Raw genomic sequence first — 24,742 nt, 5'->3', positions numbered from 1 at the left:
TCTCCTCAGAGAAACAACTGGCTCCCAGTTTTTAGAAACAAAAAATTGTCAGTATATAATAGTATTATTTTTTTCGAAGTGGGACTTGAAGAGGAATAAAAGGGAATTTCCCATTCTTGATTCTCTATGGTGAGGGATGGGGTTAAGATGAGGTGTCCTCTTGTGTGAATAATTGCTCATAAAATACGCTACCACACACACAATATATAATATAATTTTTTTCAATGCAACCACCAACTTTCCGAACCACTGTTCTCTACACATGAGGATTTCTGTGTTCACGTGTGCAGTCAGTAGCTACATTAGAGCAAACTGGTTAAGAAAGTAATAGTTCAAACATTTATTTTTAGTATTGTGCATTTATTAACAATATGTTGAAAGAATATCAGCGTTTACAATTTGCATTCAACAGGATTTCATTAAAATGGCATCACTTAATCAGACACTTCATAATTATGAAAATTGAAAGTGCGTATGGAAGAATTTTACCATCTACACATTGGTGTCATTAGATGCAGAACGGTCTAAATACGGAAGATGCGCATCCATCTCTACAGCATCTTGCAATAATTTCACGAGCATCGTCTCTGGTAGTTGGCTTCAATCCCAAGAATGAACGCACGGAATTCCAGAAACTTGGGAGTGGTTTCTCTGAAAAGAAAAGCAAATGAAGTAATTACATCTGTTTGAGGAACCATAAATTCAAAAACTACACTACTGGCTTAGCATTATTCAATTAGAACTACTTACTCCACTATTTTTTAATATCAGATTGCATAAATGAACAACATTGTAATTCTCTTCTGTCACGATTGAATGATTACTTGAAGGGTGGTACACAATTTGGATGTTACCGTTACCGTTGCTGCTCGCTGGTTTGGATGGGGAGGTCCTTTTACTAGCTTACGAGGTAACCGAACCTGAATCCACTCATTCTTTTCACCCGACGATATCCCATACCACTTCTACAGGGTGTTTCCGGGCTGATGATACGAACTTTCAGGGATGATGGAGAAGGGAACATATATCAATTTGAGATAAGGAACCCTGGTCCGGAAACGACTTAGTCGACAGTTATATGCGAAAATCGGTGTATGAAGATGTAATACCTGCACAAGTTTCACAAGCTGCTACATTCACAACAGTTTTTCAAAGTGACACCCTCCAGCTTTGCTGCAGGCACGACTTCGTCGCAAAAAGTTCTGGCGTACCCTTTGGAACAACCCAGGGGTCGTTCAAGCAATGTCACAGGCAGCGAGAATTATTGCCAGCAGATCCTCTTCAGTTTCGACAGGTGCCTCGTACACAAGACTTTTCACATGACCCCACAAGAAGAAATCAAGTGGGGTCAGATCAGGTGACCGAGTTGGCCAAGGAACAGAACCCCCTCTTGCTATCCACCTTTCTCGGTGCCTGTGACATTGATCGAACGACCCCTGGGTTGTTGCAACGGGTACGCCAGAACTTTGTGCGACGATGTCATGCCTGCAGCGAAGCTGGGAGATGCCACTTTGAACAATTGTTGTGAATGTAGCAGCTTGTGAAACTTGCGCATGGAATATAAGTATTACATCTTGATACACCGATTTTCGCTTAGAACTTTCGACTAAGTCGTTTTCGGACCAGGGTTCCTTATCTCAAATTGATTCATCTGCCCTTCTCCATCATCCCTGAAAGTTTGTATCATCAGCCCGGAAACACCCTGTATATGATACGCCAGTGGACACTGACATGGAACTATTTGCCAGTATTTACGCCGCATGTTCACGTATGTCGCTGTCGTGTTTGAATTGCATTTGCAATTTCAAAGTGTTGTGGGATCCTGGCACCTAATTGTATGGTGTTAATGCCAGTCTGTCAATATTATGACCTGACCAAGTTTCGCAAATGCACAAGCATGTAATTCATACAACGTCAATAAAAGTCGCTACTAATGGTATGCCAATAGTGTCATTATATGTCACTTATTTGTTCTTCCTATGGTACGCGGTATCAGTATCAGTCCACGTCTCGTTGCTATGGCCCGAAGTTCCTGATCTCCAAATTTCAGTGGTGCATCACCTATTCTCTGTTTGCTTCTTGAATGCTCTTACTGTATCGCCCCGTATAAATACCTCACCTGAGCATTTCCGCACGTGCACAATTATCCTCAGGGCCCACACATACCTAGGGCCAGCCTTGATTGTTTGCTACCTATTTACTACGTTCCCTCCAAAAAAGTGAATCATTTTCAGCTTGATGATTACTAGGAATAGGATTTTTATGACCTAAAAACCACCAAAATATGCAAAATAAAAATAAAATTTCCTTAAACACATTGGCAGGGAAAAAACTTTTTCTCGGAGGAAGAGGATGCTTTACGGTGAAGCCACCCCCCACCCCACCCACACCAAGAAGAAAACTAAATTTCCCCTGTCCTCAATAACTTCTATCCCTTGTCTAAAGTCTATTAAGTTCCCCCGGTCTTTCTCCCCCCCCCATATCATTGAGCGCCTGTGCCCTCATAGCTACAGAGAGGGCCTCCACATTGTTGCAGCGTTAATTTTGTGTTTTGCGTTTGATCAAGGGGTAGTACCAGGTTCGATCCCGGATGTAGGCACATTGCACAGTATTTCGGATTTCACTTTAAACATTAGCTTCAGTCCTGTTCTCAATTGAGGGGACTTCGTAGTGCCGAAATCCCGTAGTGGATATCACTTCAAGTCATTAGCAACTAAATGTAGGAAAATACTTAATATTTCTTTGGAGAGGACTGGCATGGTTATGTGGAAGGTATTGCAAAGGTTAAAATTAGGGTTACTAAGTTGATGACAAATCATCTTTTTTCTGGGCTTGGTAAACAAGGTTAACTCTGATAGTAGTCCGTTTAACTTCAGTTAGAACCAGAAAACTTTATTTTTTATTTTGAATTTTCCAGTCTTTTTTGTTCTTAGGTCATTTTTCATTATTTTTTTCCATATAGCATTTTCTTCATCATTTTTCAAGATCCATTTTCTCCATCTCAGTTGTTTAATCTTTAAATACGTTTCCTAGCGTAACTTACATCCTTAAATTGACTAACACGGTCTTTTAACAAGTACGCCTTTAATTGTAAGTGTGCCTAATGCAAAATTACAATATAATTTTTAACTAAGACCTGTGGCAAAGGATTTTTTGAAATTAATTGTGTTAAATGAACTTCTTGTCCAGCAAACTTCAAACACTTTGAGTGAAGCCTACTTTGAGTTTCCGCTTTAACCTGTGATTTTTAAGTAAAATTAGTCACAACTTAAAAATATATATACGTATATAAACTGATGCACACGAAACAAAACTGTATCTTCAGATGCTGACCAACTTTTATGTCGTGCAGGGCCCACTCTGACGGAAGGTGAATGACTTGCACAGAAAAATCTTGATGTAAAGATATCGAAAACTGCATTAGCACTTAATTCGTTTTCTCCCTTTGCTTTGATAATTTAAACCAGCAAAGAACAGATTCTTTATCACATTATTCAACTAGTCGCTTGGAATTTATGAAAAATCGAGCTTTCATCTCAAGGGCGGAAATTATTTTAGGTCATTTTTTATTTAGATTTTTTTTCATCATCAAGTTCCGAGCCCTACTTGTTATGAAAGCAGGATCGAGGAAAAAATGTGCATGTTCCAATACAGCCAAGGAGCAAGGTAACAATACAGTACTCTCGACAGTCTAGACTTCAAATGAAGTAGATATTTAATGTATAGATCAAGTACTTTTTTCCTCTTTTACCTTTTTCACGTCCATGTGCTTTCGCTCCTATGGTTTTACATTCTGCCATTATTGTCATTCTGGTTTTCCTATTATCACAAGTATAGAACTTTTCAGCCAGGATAGATGTTAGGAAAGCGACAAAATAGAGAACAATGATGAATTTACCCTGGAAAAATATAGATTAATTAACATGTAGTAGGTACAAATCAAGTGCGTAGGGACTCATGAGGACCCCGGGGCAGACTATTTAAGTGGGGTCCTCAATTTCTGCTATTTTAGTGGCTGTATCTACGAATAAAGAAAATCGCAATTTTAGCATATGGGCCGGTAAACAAATATAATTTTCTTGATTGTGATCAATGATGTGTTTATTTTCTTTTGACAAGTACTAGAGACTAATAATAATAGTGTGTTAAAAATAACTAATAAATAGATAGTGTGGATAATAACACACCGGCGTTGGCCAGGTTTTTTGCCATGTGTGCGTTGCCTAAATTCAGGCGGCAAAGAGGCAAGTATGTGAATTCTTGGAATTGTGTGTGTATGAGGGGTTTTCTTTGAATTCTTCTTTTCCGGTAACGTTACTGAGTTGAAATTCTGGGAATTGGTTGTGACAAAAATTCTGTGTTATTTTTGTTTCCTTCCTTTTTATAAGAATATTAGTTCCTGGAAACCGTGAGAGTTTCTGGGTCGTTAATTGTAAAGAAGATGACGGTTGAAGAAGATAAGGAAATTCTCGGAACCAGGAAGCGGCATGTTTGAATTGGGTAGAGCTTAAATTGTCTGAAAGGGAACATGTTTTGGGCGTAGCCTTTCAGGAATTGTGACAGTTTGAAATATGTTTTACGGAAAACGTGACGTAGAAAAAAAGAAGGTATAATAAGAAGGGATACAATATAATTGGCATACGTGAGGATGGATGTGTCCTGTACAAGACTGTCTGATAATGGTGTGAATTTCTACGAGAGCAACTAGGAGGAGTTCTGGGAACTTGTTCGATCTTGCGGCGACCTGGACAATTATCGAAGAGTCCTGCATCGGCTGCTGAGTTATTTTCCGTTCATGTATGTAGCGATACCTGAATCTCCCTGGTGTGGATGTTACCTGTTTAACGAATTAGGAAAGGAGTTCATTATCACTGCGAGACGTTGAGGGAGATAGAAGCGAGAAAAAGAAGATCTGACGAGAGAACAGGATTTCCAAGTCACGGGTGTATGTGCGAACTACGTCACAGGAAGGAGGAGTACAAGATCAACGAAGCTTTGAAGGAGAGAGTGAGAGAGTGACTTTCTTTGTTGGTGAGCAGAAATTCCTTGTGGTGTTCTGGCTGTGATCGTCCTTTGTTATGTAAATTAGAAGGACATCCCTGTTTCCCTGTGTTTCCTCCGGAAGGTTTTGGTGTTCGCAGATCATTGTACCCCGACGATCCTGAGGATATTCTGGCTGTACCTTTATCGCCGATACCAGGGACGCCATCACCTAGAGTATCCGATTATTTTTCCTTTTGTGACATATGAGAGTGTTTACGTACCACGATTGCTGGATTCGCACCGAGCCGTATGTTATCAATTACCTATCAATGAATTCGAGACACAGAACGTACAGAAAGTGGCCTATAGGATTATGTCAGACTCCGGAAGAATTAGTCACTGCAGGATTTTACTATTCAGGCTTTAGCGACAGGGTATTGTGTTTTTATTGTTCGTATGGACTTTGTGATTGGACATCCAAAGATTGTCCGATTCTAGGACATTACCTGTTGATATCCCATTGTCCATTCATACAGAGTGTTGTGACGTTACATCGTAACTCCAAGAGTTGCAAGTATTGCGACAGTGTAGAAACTCCTGAGGAAACCTCTGATAAACAGATTGTGGATTCTGTGACAATTTGCAAAATATGTTTTGAGAACGCATGTAATGTTGTAATTCTTCCGTGTCGACATTTTGTTTCCTGCGGATCATGTGCTTCTCAAATGGACAAATGTACCGAGTGCCGGGGCAGAATTGAAGATACATTGACTGTTTTCACCTGTTGAACAAAATGGATGTTTGTTTTTTGGACGTTCAAGGTCTTCGAGGAGCAGAAGAAGAATTTATATGGAAGGAAGTGGGAATTTTAAAATTTCCTTTTTACAGTGCATTTGACTGTTTAGTGAAATCTCCATATGGTTTACACTTTTTGAGTTAAAAGTATCGCCGCGTGAATTACTGGCTCCGTACCAATAAACACGGTCTCTACTGGGGAGATGGATGGGTACCGTATGAGAAATTAGGAGACCTTTTATATTGTGTGTTCGTGAATCAAAAAGTGTACGTGAAAGGTACGAGAAAGTAAAATGTTTGGAAAAATTACTTGGAGAAAAACGTATGGGTAAAGTAACTGTATGTAACATCGAAGAACTTGAATGTCCAAAATTAGATAGTGTGAGAAAGACTTCAGAAAAGTTAAAATGCAGGTAACATAGCAAATGTGAAAATGTAAAAAAAAAACTGTGCATTTGGAAATGTCTGGATAATGTACAGTTTCTATTGTAATAACCACGATTGTTTGTATCGTTTTTCGAAATGTCCTTTGACGACAGAAATTCATATGACATCACCAACATTCAGATCTGAAGATGCCTGTGAAATATGTTTGTCGGGTTTGATGAGTCCTTTCCACACAATGTAAACATTTGTTTCGTTAATATCTCTAGGTGCCATTCCTATGGAACTGTGGATTGCTGTATTGTAACCTTCAAGAAGTTGTGGGAAAATACGTAACGTCTTGTTTGTTTGAGGTGAAATATTTCCACATCCGTTCTTTTAATGTTCTGTTGAAACGTTCTACTACACTTGCTTTCACAGGGTAATTTGAAGCGGTTGAAAATTTTACACGTTAATTTTTTTAAAATTTCTGGAATATAGAATTTGTAAATTCCGCTCCTTGGTCGGTCTGTAGTGTGACACGTTTTCGTCTGTTTTGTTCGAAAATAATTTTGAAAGCTTCGGTTACCGAGTTCCTTGTTTTATTTCTTAGCGGTAATGCAAAGGCATATTTTGAAAATACGTCTATTACTGTCAGAAGATATCTGTATCCATCGTTATGTTTTTGTATCGATGTCATGTCGTTGAGAACAGCTTCCCAAAGCATGTCTATGTTCCACACATTGTAATGATTTTCAGGGAACGTTTTTCTCGCAGTTTTGTGAAGAGTGTACGTTTCCTGGTCCATCAGCCATTTTTTCACCGTGTCGCGGGATATATTTTTATCCCGTGCTGCTTTCCATAAACGATCTACAGATAAGAATGAAGCACGTTGTCGGGGATCGTAATATATTTTGGTGAGAATTTTATCGTGTTTTAACTTAGGGACTCCCATGATTGACCTCTCTGTCTACGACTTTTTCTCAGAGGAACCAGCTTGTATGTGCCAGGTGTTCTCAGAAAAGGTGTAGTTTTTCTGGAGACACGGACGTTTCCTGACGTTCATCTATCAAATGTTGCGCAGTAGATTGGTACTCTTCGATGATATTTTGTAACTGGTGACGTGCATTACTGGGTAATGTCTCTGCCAGGTTTGAAGAAAAATACGTCGATCCTGGTGAAATAGTAGAAGAACCGTCGTTATCTTGAACAATAGGAATTTGTAATGGTTGTTTCGATTTTCGACTCAACCATAAATACTCGTCCAGTTCTTTTCTGTAAAGACGCAATTTTTGATCGTCTGATGTATTTTTCATTTTTAGAATATCATTCATTTTCTTATCTAGAACGGATAATGTTTCTTGAAAGAAGTCGAATGTCGATTCCATTTAGAACGTGAATTGGTACGTGTCTTCCTCGTTTTCCTCATCTCGATGTTTAAAATATTCCTGAGGAAGATATGCAGTTGAGTAATTCTGGTTGACAATATCTGTCTGATAACGTAAAGGATCCGGTGTTGACTGTGAAAGATCAATATACAAATAACTGAAAGGTTGCGTGGTAGCATCTCTGTATACTTTTTCGAGCTCCTTCATGAGGTGAGGATGAAGTTGCCGTGCAAACACAGTGAATTGGTTCATATCTCGTGGATTTTTTAAAATAACAAAATTCTTCACGTCCAACGAAATGCCCCTGCAATGTTTTCCTTGATGAAAAAGTTTCTGTGTTATGAACACCTCCGAAATGTTTTTGTGATGACTGCCTTTCGTGAAAAGGTCGGCGACTTTTTCTCCTTGAGCAACCATCATAAGTTCATCCAGGATTATGAGAGTGTTTTTCTTTTCGTTCCACGACTGCCAATCGACGATACCTTTATGATATTGCACACATCAAAGATTTCGTGGAGTACTGATTTTCTGATCGTAACACCACATGATTTTTTTGGCAGATCCTTCGACAAGATGATCAATGGAATCGACCACATTTGTCACGAAAGTAGTTTTTCCGCTTCCTGATGCTCCGCAAGCCATCATGGTGAAAGCATGTGGGAGTTTGGGGTACTTTTAGCTTCAACAAAAACCTTCCTGATTCTTATTCTACGAGGCTTGAAGAAGAAATTAGATCTGTCAGTCTGTAAATATATTTTATACCTAGTCTGGATAGGATCCAATAAAAAAATAACATAGTACCCATCCGGACAGTAGAGAAACAAACTTTATATTTACTTAATGCAGAAACTATAAGGATAGAAGGGATGTTTATCGTCGAAACAACGTTTCACCAACACCGGTTGGAACAGACGTGTTTCCGATATACTTATCACCTGGAATTGTTTTTTTCTTCGAATTCTAAAATTATTGTCCACAACAGCTTCAGATTTTTTTATTTTTCAACATATCACACATTCTTTGGAAATTCACCAATGTTGAAGTTGAAGCATACAATGTGAACCCCTTTTACTTTGCATATATATTCGGGTTCTAAAAATGGTTTACATATTTTCAAACTGTAACTTTTTGGTGCTGTTGAGACAAATTCTTCACACACAACATTCGAACCAAAGTCCACTAATTCATCGGCGAGTTCCCCGGGAGCATCACCTATTTGGGGATGGTATTTCATTCTAGAGTTGTCAATGTAAATTACAGAATCGGAGTCACAGTGACATACTCGTTCAATTTCTCCAGAAGTTTGTACAATTTAGGAGGTGCGTGAAATGTTGTGAATGCACCAATGAAGACACTTACTTTATCGTTTCTGGGGATAAATACAGTGTCCTGGTTGATAAATATAACTCCAACGATATTAATGTTCGGGTCGGTTATTTTATGAAGAAAATGTTTTGATTCGGTGATGATGGTGGTTTGTGAAAGATTATCCCGTTGACAGAACTTGACCCACAAAGAATTCAGACATAGTTTTGCAAGGGTGCGTTTACCAGGGTTCACCTCAATGTTCTTTACATCCAACAAAACCCCCCTCTCTCAAAATTTTGTTGGATATAGGTTTGTTTATCCTCTTCTGTCTTACATCACAAATGCCAACCACTTGCTTCTTGTTTTATTTTTAGAAACGTGTTCATATAACCCGTAAAAATCCTCCAGATTTGGTGATAGGGTCATACACAGTTGTTTCATACTTCCACGCTTCTGATACCGATAGTACAGTGTAACCTAAAGTGTAGGGTTTACACGTCCCAGTAAGTGCACGTTGTTCTATAGAATGTTGGTAGGTACCTTTACACTTTAGTTGTAATCCACATTCCTTGCACAAAACAAACCTTAGTCTGCTGTTCATTTTTGTACGTAAAACAGGATGGAGAACTGTTTGAGGTGGAAGAATAGTACATTTGATTAACCCTTAAATAGTTAATATTTCCGATACAGGAGGGATGGAATCTTCAAGGAAAATGGTAGGATGCCCTATTGGATAGACACAGTATTTCTTGACATAGAGGTAAAAACTGATAAAATCATAGTATTTCAACTGTTCATTTTCCTTGACTTTATAATAGGTTCTAATACTCTGTACTCTCCCTCCATATAATGCATCCCGTGGATTTAAAGGTGTGCACTGTACGTACAACAGGATGTTTTGTTAAGTATTTCTCAAGTTGTGGGTTGGTTTGTAATATTTTCTTAAAGTGACACTCCCACATGGTTTCAAAATTGTAACCTTGAGACTGTAAGACACTGATTCTGCGACATGTTGTTTCATACCTGAACGCCGCCTTTTTAACACGGTTGATGTATTTATTACTCTCTGTTATATTCTGTTGATCAATATTACCTCCATCTTCTTCTTCTTCCTTGTCATTGTGGTTGTTGTACTCGGGATACACACTTCTGTTGGTGGTAATACACCGTGAACATCCGTGAAACAAACACCTCAAAAACTCGTACCAGGTTTGTCTATTTTGCTAATGTGAATAAAGTCTTGTCTCAATTTCAAGCACCCCTGTCGCAAGAGTGGCATATCCTTGATACAATATTCCAATATTTGTTCCTTGTTGTTAAAAGAAATATTTTTCTTGCACTCGTTTTCGTACCACAACATAAATTTGTTTTGATCATCCACTGATCTCATGTAGTCATATCCGTATGATGAAGGTGGTGGTTCTCATTTCTTCTACGTAATTTCGGTGTTCGTAGGTATTCCACACATGCGGATAATATCCTTTCTGAATTGGTAATAAAAAAGTTTTGAAAATCCTGCAAGATTTGATTGAACATAATTTGAACTATCGATGAAATGTAAATTCTGGTACGTCATGCTCAGAATTTTTGTCCCATTCAAAATAATTCTAGGGTCCATTTCTCTTTCCAACATTCTACGTAACAGAAATGTAGAATCGTACCCCAGTGCATTGTGCGCACAAATAGTGATCTTACTGAATTTGTGTTGCAGTTCTAGGTATGATAAAAATGTGTCAACAGGATCATCCCAAAAAATGTATTGTTGTGTTCAACAAACACGACAGGACACTGATAAATCTTCTTGTAGGTAACACCCATGGCAAGCTTTTTACAACACAATTAAGTTGGGCACATGAAGAAACGCATTGCTTTTTTCTGTGTAAGCGATATCAGTGTAACATTCAAAATCGTAAAATATAAACAAAAATTTGGATTATTGTTGTGGTCTTGGAATTGGTATTATCTACAAATTTTTATTATACTGCAGTTGTGCTGTTAGAAAATGTTACTTGTTGATATGAAAAATGAATTACGTATGTATAAGTTGCTGCACAATATCAGGGTGGCTACTCACTTGGAATTTCTCGAATTCCGGGAATTACACGTGAATTTTTGGCTCCGGAAATTATGCGTGAATTATTTGATCTGGAAATTATTCATGAATTTTGGCAAAACATGAAATAAGGTACAAGCGGATGTTTTCTCTATTCCAATTTTTTCTCCGTAGACGTGAAAAATTGCAACTTTTATTAATCCAAATCCCATTAAATGTATACATGTTTATAAATGCCCTGAGGCAAGTTTCTCGCAGTTTAGCTTTTTTTAGGAAGAAGAAGAGAGCTACATGGAAAATAAATCTAAATTTTCTCAATCCGTTTACTTTCTTAGTGTCTTTTACAGAACAATCTATGTGACAGACGAAAGATTATTACAAAATAATATATCTTGAAGTTGATTAGGTAAATTTTTTGGTATACTGAAATCATACAAACCCTTTTTATTGTCAATATTTTTGTGTGTGGAAGGGAGGGTGAGAGTCGGTAATACGTAAGGTTTGAATAGAGAAAACATCTGCCTGTATCCTTGAAGTTTTGGAAAGTTCGTCTTGAAAACCAGGAATTATAATAGTAACCATCATGAATCTTTTTGCGTTATTCACACTCAAACTCCGCCTATTGTCTATGAGGATCATTTCATGTGCTGAAAATTATCTTTCAACAGAAACATAATAGTCAGTAGTGAAAATTTGAATGCTGAAACATTTCTTCTTAAGGCGTGAATGCCAAGAAGGAGCAAACTGACACGAGAGTGGGCAAGGCCGCACTGATCAGAAGTTTGCACTTGGGACGATTGGGTGCCAAAACTAAGAATGGGGAGAGGGGCAAGGATAGTTTACTTTATCTTAGTAGGCAAGGCTTATAGTGCAGGGGTAAAAAGTATGAACTGTCCTCTTTTTGACGTGACTGTTACCTGCAGATAACAGTGACGTCAGACATTTTTTTTGTTTTCTTTAATGTTTTGATATAGATCATATACTTGGAGGGAGGAAAATCGACATAAAACATGTTTCAAACACGCCAGTCATTGAATAATTTCATCACCAAACCTAGTAAATACCTCTGTGAGATATAAAAAGCCTACAAAACCTAAAAAAAATATAAAAACCCAAAAAAAGGTTTAATTTAGGGACATAAACCTAAAATAGGTTATTTTAGTCACTATAAAACTTCGTTAGTTGCTTCGTTTTTTAATGAAACGCTGATATAACTTGTTATTTCTTATTGACCTGCAAAGAAAAAAATAAGTTAAAAACCTAAAATCCGAGATTTATTTATAACCATCCCTGTAGGATTTATAGGCGGTATCTTGATCTGCATATGCCTTCCCTATAATCACAGCTTCCATCAAACACAAAGGTTTATCTCTATTTCGCACACGTACAAGACTTATTTTCACTGAGGCTTCCATGTAATTCGGTAAACAATATCGGTAAACAATATACACGTTTACCACTATCACCGCCAACATGTATGTCAACATGGTCGGCTCGTAAAATTAAACGGTCTGTGACCAAAAATGTTTTGCACTCTGAAGTTTTTTAGACAAAATATCCCAAATCATATCAGGTTTCAACTGATCACATCTATGCCACCCTACATATACATGCATGTCTTTTACTGTGACATCGGATACATTAGAGAGTGTGAGTCCTATTTTATCACTATCCTTGGCACCTTTTTTTACATAAATAAGTAGGCTTTCGATTCCTTCATGAATCCATGTTTGGGGATCGATATTTTTGGGTTGCGAAAACTAAATTCTACCCGCTGTCTCTTAGAACGAAATTTTGGATAGTTACGTTCGTGTATGTTGTGCAATATAATATTCCCGATAGTTTGTTAAACCACCGATACATGTTTTCTTCTTCTACTTTTCTTACCTTCCATAGAATCCGGAATGGAAATAGGCACAGTGCTGAACGATGTTTTCTTAGAGGTTTCTTCTGGTACTGGATCCGCTCTCCATGGCGGTCCTGGCAAAGGTTTCGGGACTGATCTTGACACAACGTTCTTTGAAGTTCCTGGTGATGTAACGGAGTCAAATGCGGCTAGCTGCTTCTCCTTGGTAACTCTCGATACAGGATCGGGTGTCGATGAGTGGTCCGGTGACTGTTCGGAAATATGTGTCCACCTTTCTCCGGAAAGAGCGGGTACGGATGTTGTCAATGTCCGTAGTAATCGGTCATATTTCTCGACTAAGGAGATACTTTCTACTGCGATGATGTTTTGGGCAATGTGCGCCAAAACTTCCCATAACGGTCTGGGTGTTTTGTAATACCCATCCCGATATAGTACGCGTACTAACAACTGGTCAGCGGATAACTGAAAGTCCATGATCGTACAATGACTGTCACAAAGACTGCTCTGTGAAGAGAACGCCGTTCTTTATAAAAGCAAGCATAACAGAGGAGTTATTTAGAGTATATCTGTTTCTAACGGTTTTAAACTTCTCAAAAATATGTAACGGTCTTTTGAAGTTTATCTGTGAAATTCTCGGAAATAGTTAACCGTCTTCACCAGATGTTTTCCTGACTAATATGAAAGCTCATGCACATTCTCGGAAGTAGGTAACCGTCTTCAGCAGATGTTTTCCTGTTCCTGACTGCTATGAAATTCTCGTAACTAGTTAACCGTCTTCAGCAAATGTTTTTTTTTTATCAGGGAAACATTTTGTTATTCAAAGGGGCCCCGATCCGAGCTTACTTGTGCTATAGTGAAAGTGATTTTAGATTCGGAATTTGTACGTAACGACCTTTCAGCATAATCGTCGGAAAGGTGTCTACGGTTAAAAATAAAGAACTTAGGGAACCGCTGGTCCTAGAAAGATGAAACCACTTTCAATGGAAAGAGGACTTCTTTCCGAGTCTGATGTCGTTCGAACCATCCTTCTATCTCAAATACGGACGGACATATGAGTATTTGAATTTTTAAAGAAAACTCACAAAAAAAAACTTGAAAAGAAAACTGAAAAAACTTTTAAAAAACTTTAAAAAACTAACTTGAAAAATTTTTGAAAAATTCAAAATAATTTCGAAAAGAATTGAAAAAAATCGAAAATTTCGAAAACAACGACAAAACAATTAAAAAATACATTTTAAAAAGTCTATAAAGAAGTCCAGACTTTTTTGAAAATGGTCGATAGGGGGTCTACGATAGGAAGTAAAGAAACTAGATAGGTCCAGTCCAAATCAGTCTTCCTGTGTATAAAACCCTATCCCGATCAGTCTTCCTGTGCATAAAACCCTATCCCGATCAATCTTCCTGTGCATAAAACCCTATCCCGATCAGTCTCCCTGTGCATAAAACCCTATCCCGATCAGTCTTCCTGTGCATAAAACCCTATCCCGATCAGTCTTCTTGTGCATGAAACCCTATCCCGATCATTCTCCCTGTGCATAAAACCCTATCGCGATCAGTCTTCCTGTGCATAAAACCCTATCCCGATCAGTATTCCTGTGCATAAAACCCTATCCCGATCAGACTTCCTGTGCATAAAACCCTATCCCGATCAGTCTCCCTGTGCATAAAACCCTTTCCCGATCAGTCTTCCTGTGCATAAAACCCTATCCCGATCAGTTTCCTGTGCATAAACTTTACATCAAATATTAAATCGGATTAATGTCACCACTGTGGAAAACTATAGGACCGCATACCATATGAACAACCTCTTTTGGATCACTTTCAACTTTAGGTTCAGTCCCGATCAGTCTCCCTGTGTATAAACTTCACATGAAATCGGACCAGTGTCACCACTGTGGAGACAAGCATACAGACTCTAAACAAGGATGAAACAAGGAACTGCTGTGCGTCACATCTCTGGTATACAGACTCCTAATAAGGAATCGCTGTGACTAAAACTGATCTTACATGCGAGCTTCGAAAGTACATTGTAAAAATGATAGCAATTACTGCAGATGGTTTAACCCTATAAGGAAGTGAGAGATTGTCCTTGCAGAAAACTTTCCTCTCGTTATTCGCTACTTAGGTATGTTCATCTTTAGGAACCCTTGGTTTAGTATATATATGTACTTCACTTGGACATTGTTTCTTCAGTTCATTTTAATTTTCTCAGATATTGTCAGTGTGCATATATCAGAGTGTTGACATCAAATGGAGAACGGGAATTTTGTAAGTACCTCATATCTATGTATATTGAAAACATAACATCTTTTTTCTGTATATAATATATTTTATTTTCGGAACTTCACATATTTTGGTACACCGCCACAATCTTACACAAAATCAGTGTTTCGAAAAAGTACATTTTAATTTGTGAACACATCTATTAACTATTTTCTACAAAAAGGTTCTCATATATTAACAATACTTACAACGTTTCGGTTATGCACCATAATCTTACAAAACGCAATATGTACAGTCACAGACATTTCCGACTTGCAACGATTGCATTCAAAGTTTATACCAGTGTTACAAGCCGGAAATGTCCGTGACTACCTCGCACAGAAAACTAAATGAACAGGTGTTAATGTATTAGTGATTGTTAATTTATTCGTTCAGTTTTATCTTTTTTAACATTTCCATCATCCGTATCTCCATATATTTCCCAGTTCCTCCTATTTTCTTATTTTCCGCTCTCTCATTCGTCACACCTTTAAATAGTCTCATCAAATCGAAACAGATTCTTAACGATAAATGCGAAGGTATATATTGTGCTCTCTGTATGTTTTCTACAAAATCACCAAACACTGCCGCATTTCCTTTATTTTCAATAATGAAGCTGAATGTCTTGGACAATGTGTCCACCTTCACTTCAAAATCTTTACACGTTTCTTCTGGTTGCCGCAATAACTCTTCGGCCAACCCGTTTTCTTCGCTGCCGACGTCCTTTTCTACTTGTCGTCCGTGAACTTTACTCCATAAATTTCTTCTCTGTTCTTTTACGTCACCATACAGTAGACTGAACCCTAGTGGAAGTGTAGTCATCTGAAAATAGACAGAAAATATGTTAGTTTTATATTTTACACAAGCTGTAAGCACTGTTATATATTAATTCACATATATTTGCTGGTAATTCACACGGGGAGGCTCTGCGGAATTCTTACTATCAACATCAGATAGGTGCTGAAGATGCCGAACATTTCGCAGAGCTCACCAGGTTTGTTCAGATGTACCTGGAGAAGCAGGTTAGGATCGAAGAGGAGCAGCAGCGTGACTTTGCCGCTTTCGGCGACGAACTAATACAGTTCCTATGTCAGGGGTATGCGCAAGCGGACGCATTCGTCGCTCGCCATACCCGGAATCGGGAAAGGCTCCACGATAATTTTCGTCAGTATCGAGAAAGGTAATTATTCTTTCAGTTCATTCCTGATAACATCGTATATTTTGACATGCTGTTTTTCAGATTATATATGTCACATACCTGATAACATTTTCCTTTATAGCCAATATCTACATGGAACGGAATATATTTTTAATTGTTGTATATTGTTTTCCAGAATGCGCCAACGAAATAATCGAAGGGCAAGAAACCTGCTCCTCCTGGTACCTCCTGCGGTCCTCAGAGAATATCTTCCTGCTGCTGCTTCTCCTTCTCTCGCTCCTCCTTCTCCTCCTCCTCCCGCTTCTCCTTTTCCTCCTTTCGCTCCTCCTCCACTCACTCCTCCCGCTCCTCGTGTTCTGCCGGAACAAGAGGAGGAGGACGAGGATCTGCCCGTCATCGATCTGACTGAAGAAGAAGATGAGGAGGGAAACTGTTCGCCACCAACAAAGCCACCAGACGGTCAGGGACAGCCAACCCCCCCCCCCCTACACTGTCAACGGCAGAGACTGCAGTACCATCATCATCATCATCATCAGTAAGACATCTTTTGGAATAAAACATTAATAACATTTTTTTTATTTTCTCACCTTTCAAATTGCCTCGTTTTCTGCTTCCGACGTGTCGGTTTCCGCTAGGATATCCGGGAACTCACGATGTGGGTTTCTGTTCCCCAATTGGTCTTCAAGTTTGCCGATGCTGGAAAGAGACATATATTTATGTTTCAGATTCTCATGGCTTGAAGGGCGGTCGGAATATCTGACCATCTCTTCCAGATCTAATTCAGGATCTTTTATTCCTAGTGTCTCGCTTAGTGTTTCCTCCAAATTCATACCACATTGGAACCATTGTAACACCTCGGACATTTTCAACACAGATTCCGTATAAGTTTTACGGAATTCCTTTGTCACTGTCCCGACATCACCGTTCTCAACTATCATATGTTTCCTGTGACAACGAATCCTGTACAAGCGTGGAATGTCCCCATTTAACAACTCATTCAAATTCTCATACCTTGTCATTCACAACCCTGTCAGATCCGTGTTTATTCTCTCGTCAGCCATCATGATGCATTTCCTTGCCAAACAGCGTGGAGGAACATGCAGATGTGTTATATCTACATGTTCCGAATTTAATTCAGATTCCGTTTCCACCCACATACATTCTATCGGGAAATTGCCAGACACTACAATAAAAGGTCCTGCATGATATCCTCGAGTCTCCACCTCACCGGCTACACGGCCACTCCAGACACGGTACGGTAGATGTTCGTATACAGGTGCTTTCTCGAATTGATAATGAGTCTCGCATAAACCACTTGTGATACAATACATTCTTATCGGATAACCTTGACTTTCAATCTGCATGCAAGTCTCCTTCGGTAAATTTCTATCTTAAAATGGTACCAAAATTGATTCCCCCTATCATACTGGGACGTCGAATATCAAAAATTTTGAATTTGAATTCTGAAATATTTTCCTTCTGCAGCCTTTCATCTTTTTTGATCCAGAAATCGCTGTAGGATATGCGAGACACGTTGTTATTTCGTGAAAACACTCTGTATACCCGTACAGAGTATTACACTACACCTTCCTGTCAAAATTTTGTTTCCGTTTCCTCAACGTTTCACCACCACCACCGAAAGTGTCTTTCCTGCCAAGTTTCACTTCTTCATACTGATGCTTTTTTTCTTCCCACAGCTTACGAAATTGTCGTTCCGTTAGGTATTTCGGACACTTACATAAGGTTTTACTTTTTCTCTCACTTCTCCTTCCCTAGGCGATTCTGAAACTATCGATGGTCGTGGTGACCGTGGAGGAGACGGTAGTGGACGGGAACCACATACTGTTTCAACCTGCGGCGGTGAGTCCGGAGACTTCATACCGAACACACCGCTCACAAATCTCAACAGCCACGATACCACGCCCATTTTTACTCACCTTCGGGTACTTCACCTTCGATATCTGCTCGAATCTCACACAGATAGCGATGACTCTGATGATCTTTCGACGGTGATCCGTTATCTGCTGGTCTGTTCTAGGTGAAAGGCGTCTCTGCTGATTCTGCAACGAAGATGGTGATTCTGGTAACCTTACGATTCGACCTTCCTTCCGATCTACGTTATCATTATATTCTGTGCGCATTCGTTCGCGTAGAGCATCCAACGCCCACGTACCTCTCCTATCTTCTTCCTTCCCCGGTACACTGTATACCGCTGTCACTTCCTAGAAATATAATTTTGTACTCTATTCCCTTTTTTTACACCCGGCTTCTCCGACACCTTGTTTTCCTCTTGTTCTTCCTCCATCGCATCCTACACAGGTAAAATCTTTCTCACGTCTTTTCCTTTTATCCGATCAAGGTAAACACGTTCAATCAGATGCCCAACTGTTTTCCCTTAGAATTCCTCTACCGACCACTCTTTTCTCACACCCTTTCCCAGAATTCATCTCTTTTTATCCAGTCAAGGTCGACACGTTCAACCAGATGCCCATCTGCTTTCCCTTACAGGAATTCCTCTACCGATCACTATTCTCTCACACCCTTTCCCAGAATTCATACACACATCCGCGTCTCCGACATAAATACATAAGAAAACCACACAACCAATTCCCAGAATTACAACTCATTAACGTCACCGGAAACGACAATTCCAAGAAAAACGTCACACACCTAAATTCCAAATATTCACATAATTGCCCCTTTGCCGCCTGAATTTAGGCAACACACATGACAAAAAACCTGGCCAACGCCTTACGTTACTACTGTCTGAAATACAATACATTGTTTTACTCACTAACAAATTTAAATTAATGAAGACTTAATACTTACATTAGGTATCTCTTTCTTGGTTGATTGATTTCACACTCACAAACATCCATGGACAGGCCAGGATTCGAACCCAGGACACTTGGCATCATAGCGCGATGTGCTAACCACTGCGCCACGAGAGCCGGCGTAACTCTTTCTTGATTGTTTGCCTGCACAAACATTGAATTGAATTGAATTATTGTTTTAAGCCCACTTTATGCTACTCGGAACTGGACCTAATATTTAAGGTAGGATATGAACCACTCTGCAATGTGCATCCACCGGGCATCGAACCGGGACCCCTTGATTACAGTTACATTTTGCTTGCACAAGCATTTGTCTCTGTCATTTTCAGATAAAAGTAAAGTGTTCGACTCATAGGACTGGGCAAATAGCTGCCCCCCGTGTCGTAGTTGTCAGCACAACGTGCTAGAACTCCAGGGGTCCCGGATTCAAATCCTGCTCTGGGCGTGGATGTATTTAGTGAATGTCTCTTCATCAATTTCATCATATCATCATTCATTCTCATCTTCGCTTCGCAATTAGCCAAACGTGGCAGAAAAGCGACTCTTTAAAAAGGTTTTTATAATTTTCAATTCAGAAAACGACCTGTCTGCTAATGTGAAAGAGGCAGCAAGGGACATGGAAGAGGCAAAGCATTGATCAGGATAACGAAGCCAATGAACTATGTTTTGAATTTGGTTTGAGTTTTGGTTTTAAGTCCATTTTATGCACAGGGAGGTTAATCGGGACTGGACCTGCAGTTTAAAGTGGGATCAGAACCGCATGTGTCTCCACCGGATATTGAACCCGGGACTCAATGAACTATGTTGTATCATATGAGATCAACAAGTTTCCACGTAATTCACGTCCTTTATCTTGTACTTGAAAGAACTAGCTGATAATATTTGTGAATGAAGTAAGGGTTTGGAAATGTTCTTTCATGTCTTTTTTCAATTTCAGTATCTATAGAACTTGACAAAGGAAGGTTGCATCACTTTGTATGTGTCTACAATTGCTTTCATGTGTTGAAATCAATTGTCCTGTAGTGAGAAAATTGTGTTTGCAATCGGAGAATAAAATATTAATACTGTGAACTAGCTCTCTCGATTGGTAAGTCTTTGGTCCCGACAGAGTTCGTCAAAGTGGTTATTTACCTTTTTGATTATTTTTCATGACAAAACTTTCAATACATCGCTAAACTTCTCCTTAAGAGCATGGCAGCGTCTTATCATGCTATCCATCGTGTTGAATTAAGCATCTTGACAGATAATTGTTCAAGATTTCAAGATTTTAACTCTTGGCATCGCAGAGTTACCATATTTATTTTGAACTCTTTCCCGGTTACTTTCTACAGCATCTTTATGAGCCAAATTTGAATTATGAATAGCGAGCGCAATGTACTTCATAAGCTTGAGACACTGTCGTATGTAGGCTAAACTGATGGGGCTGCAGATCCTCTTGAAATTTTGAATCAAATTTTAAAAAGATAGGAGTAAAGAACTGAATTGATAAATGTAACTTCCTTAAATTATTCCAGATAACCATTTTTATCTTTGAATACTTTTAGAACGAAGGTTAAAAGGAATAATTATGAAATGTTTTAGAGTTTCTCTCCAACGTAGCTATGTAATCCACCTTTACAATGCCGGCCCCTCCGAAAAAAAAGAATCCAGCGTACGCTTGGCGCTTGAGATGCAAATTGCTGCGTTCTTTATTGAATGTACAAGATATACCAACCAGCGTTCTAATCCTAGCCCAGTTGTGTTAAACCTTGCATAATTCACCCCACCTTTATTCCTTGCTTAGCATAGTGGGAAATCGTGGCATAATCTCTGAAGACTTGCATCTATATGGAACACCAACTTTGGGTCTCTGCCTGCAACGGGCCAGTGGAACAAAAACGTAAGTCAGGAGAGTCCATTACAGTCTTCCGCACATTCGTGAAAAGACGGCCCCGGGGCACTGTCACCTTTTTCTACAGCTTGGTTTTGCCCCTGGTATAAATAAGAATTTTTCCACTTGTTTTTAGGATAAAAAAACTATCGGTTGCCTCATTTTGCAACATCTCTTAAATGTGCCTACATGGTATGGTCCCGTATGCACAGGAATTTTACCTTTTTCATCAACCCTTACCGGTGACAGTATTTCATAAATAAAACTTTACGTGCTTTGTGGGCTTGAGTAATGTCTAAACCCTATCTCGGGTATCTCTGGAGCAAGGCAGCAGTTAATGGTAGAGAATGGGAGAATGCGAATGGGCGGAGCGAATCAGTACTTTTGCTGTAAACATCTGGTAGCTGCAATATATTTTCCCCTCCATGCAATCCCGATCCCTCTCGCGAGATTATTGGTACGAACCCTCTCGAGTCACTACTTGCGCAGGGACTTGTTTCCATTTCATTTCACAAACTATTGCCATATCGAATATTTCTGGCTAGTCTCAAAGCAGAAGGTAAACTTCACAATATTTTCTCGAGTTTTGAAATGTTTCCATGGGAAAAAGTGCAAACAACCCCACCCCGCCAAAAAAAATATCCCCGCGTAACCTCTGGTTTTAACAAAGTATATACTACATAAGAATTTTTGCGGAATGGAAGTTTTTGCCAACATGTCATTTTCTATAATATCTTTCATTGAAATAAGTAATTGTGTTATATTTATATACTTATTTAAGTAAATAAACCCAACAGGCTGATTCCAAGTTAGAGAGTTCATGGTACATAATGGAACCGAGATACAGGTTATACATGCCTTAGTGAGCGTTATTTGAGAGTGTTTTCATTACAGCGTTTTTAAATTGCATATAAGACACAGATAATGAATCAATATTTTTGTTACGCTTCTCTAAGGCATTGTAGAAGACACTCATTCTCCATATTTTTTGACAATGTTAGTTCGAGCTCTATTTACAAAAAAAATGTTTAATGATTGGGTCGCGTTTTGTTGTTAGGAACGCGTAATTTATATTGTGAGATCCAGAGCGGAGAGCGAAGTTTCCCATTACATACGTATTTTCCAGAGCAGCGGCAGGTTGCGTTCTGTCCTCCGATCGTCAAGCATGTGCATTCGGAGCTCTTCTATTAGATTACTGTAGGAATCAAATCTGGGATAAGTACCTTCAAGTTTGTACTTCATGTAACGTAACATTTTCGATTGTACTCGCTCTATTTTTGTAGTCTGACTGTATTATACTGTCAGTGTTCCATATAACATACCCGAATTCCGTACTAAAGAGTAATATAAAACCTTAAGGGTTTGGGTATTTCAGAAGCTTCTGCCCATTCTAATAATGAGCCCGATAAGTTTCTAACCATTGCTCATTACTTTGTTAATATGGTGAGTGAAAGTTAGCTTAGAGTCAAAATAGATTCCTAGGTCCCTTGCCGTTTCCGATTTTTTAAGATTGGTATTATTCATTTTATATTGAAAATTTAAGATCGTTCTTTGTTTAGAATAAGTAACGGAATAGCATTTTTGCTGCATTCAAAGAAAGACCGTTGCACAGACATCACGCACTCAATCTATTTATGTCTTGTTGTAGACAAACAAAGTCTTCAATACATTATATTCTTTGAAATAATTTCAGGTCATCTGCAAATAACAGTTTTCTAGAATTAATCACGTGTTCTGGTAAGTCGTTGATTAACAGAAGAAATGGAAGGGATCCTATGTTGGACCCTTGAGGTACTCCGGAAAGTACTAGAAATTCGCTGGATGTGTGGCCTTTATATGAAATATATTGTTTTATATTCATTACGTATGACGCCATAAGTATCCTAAGGGGTTGGGAAAAGTTAAAAGTGCCCAATTTACTTGGCAGTACATCATGATCTACAGTGCCAATGGCTATGTATCATCTAGCACTGTGCTTATGAAATGCGGTTTTCACCAAGGTTTGCTTCTATTGATCAGTTGGTCAGAAAGCCATGCTGGAATTCAGTTAAAGTTTCTTTAACCTGGTTATATATGTGGCAATATAAGATTTGCTCAAATATTTTAGCAGGGGCAGATAAAAGAGCTATAGGACGATGGTTTTGTATGTTTCTGTTCTCCGATGATTTCGGTACTGGACATAACAGTTATTTTCCACCGTTCGAGAAACTGCATAGAAGATATTATCGCGTTGTAGATAATGAAGAGAGCATTTTTATCTGTCTCTAATCCCCATTATAATCTGCCCCACACGTTTCATGTCAACAATCCCCTACGTAACTATAGAGACAATAAAGAACAGAAAACACATGATTTGCAATTCGCTGGCATCCCCAAGAGTTAAATCTCAAATACCGTTGTCATCAATTGGGCAGCTAGCATACCTATCAAAGTATTTTTATTGCAGAAAATTAAACGAACACAGTAATCGTGGAAATTTACAACTATCTCTTGCATATACGGACCATGGTGATCATCAACATCTGCAATCTATGCAGTGCCGGATATACAACCCGCAGTGCGGGGGGCGGAGACAAGTAAGACTCTAGGGGGTCCTCAACCATAGCAGAGGGTCGTATATGCGTGTGTAAAAAATAAACGTTCTTACTCAGAGGTACAGAAACGAATACAATATATACAGGTAAAGTATCTTGTGCATGACACCTTGCCATGGAAGCTCATTTAGGGTAGGGCCCCACATATTTTCTATATTGACCATCTTGGAGGTGATGTGATCAGCACCACGCTGCGGCCTTCTTTATCTCCTCACTCCGGATACCATTTGGTTTGAGGCTGGGTGGGCCCTAGAGCCGCTTTATGCGAGGACAAAGCCGGATAAATTCCTACCTTTGACTACTCACCCCAGGTTTCCCGCGTGGCAGTCAGACAAGAATCAAGTCAGGCTAGAATTTCGCGAGAAATGCAGGAAAGTCTTCGACATTGTAACAAACGTATCATTTTCCAGGTGTGAGAAAATAGTGTCACATATACATCACATCATACCTATCCTTTCAAAAGGACCTCCCCGATGGCGCAGTGATAGCGTCATTGTCTTGTAATAAAGGGTCCCGGGTTTGATACCCGGTGAGGCACATCGCACAGTGGTTCGGATCCCACTTTAAACCGTAGGTCCAGTCCCAAGTAGCCGTACTGTGCCTAAAGTGGACTTAAAACACCAACTCAAACAAACAAATATCCTTTTAGAAAAATGTTAAGGGACTTTTGAATCACCCTCTAGGCATTTGTTGTCAACATGAAGTCAATAATAACACACCCATGCACATACATTATACGTGTGTGTGTGTGTGTGTGTGCGTAGAGGTAGCTAGGTATGTAGAGGGGTGCCTTTGGTAATATTTTGCGGGGGGGGAGGCAAGATTTGTAGATCCGGCACTGAATCTATGACAATCTGATATTAAAAAAGCAACTGATTTTATTCATAGTGGCTTTCCAGAACTATGCAAGGCAGCAATGGTCGTCTATCCCTAACGTAATCCACATATCTATTATACAGGAAGTAAAGAAACACGTTCTAAATCTAGTCCTCGAAACGTTGGACACAGACTACAGAAGTGATCGAGAACATTTCTGCACCTCGGACAAACCTACAAGGGATACAATATTTCTAATATTTTCACTGACAGTAGAAGAATTTCTACTTACCATTTCTGTAGACTTGATTACTGCCTGTGGACAAGTAACTGCAGACTCCTATTTTCCCATAGCTTTTATATCTTTAAAAAATGCGCAATTCAAATTGTAATTATTATGCGCAAGAATATTCAAGTCACTAATATTTTCAACGTCGTAATTTTTTTTTT

General features: G+C 39.0%; 1 long non-coding RNA gene across 1 annotated transcript; it reads right to left on the bottom strand.

The window, feature by feature from the left end:
* Positions 1 to 345: 345 nt before the first annotated feature.
* LOC145991210 (uncharacterized) lies at positions 346 to 24,647 on the bottom strand. Its single transcript, XR_014442018.1, has 3 exons — positions 24,585 to 24,647; positions 3,752 to 3,899; positions 346 to 651 (listed from the first exon to the last, which is right to left on the bottom strand). It is a non-coding gene; the product is annotated as an uncharacterized LOC145991210 (long non-coding RNA).
* Positions 24,648 to 24,742: the final 95 nt, after the last annotated feature.

Source organism: Lepisma saccharinum, chromosome 1 (genome assembly GCF_977018435.1).
Source record: "Lepisma saccharinum chromosome 1, izLepSacc3.1, whole genome shotgun sequence".
Lineage (NCBI taxonomy): Eukaryota > Metazoa > Arthropoda > Insecta > Zygentoma > Lepismatidae > Lepisma > Lepisma saccharinum.
This window is presented reverse-complemented; position numbering and strand designations above follow the sequence as displayed.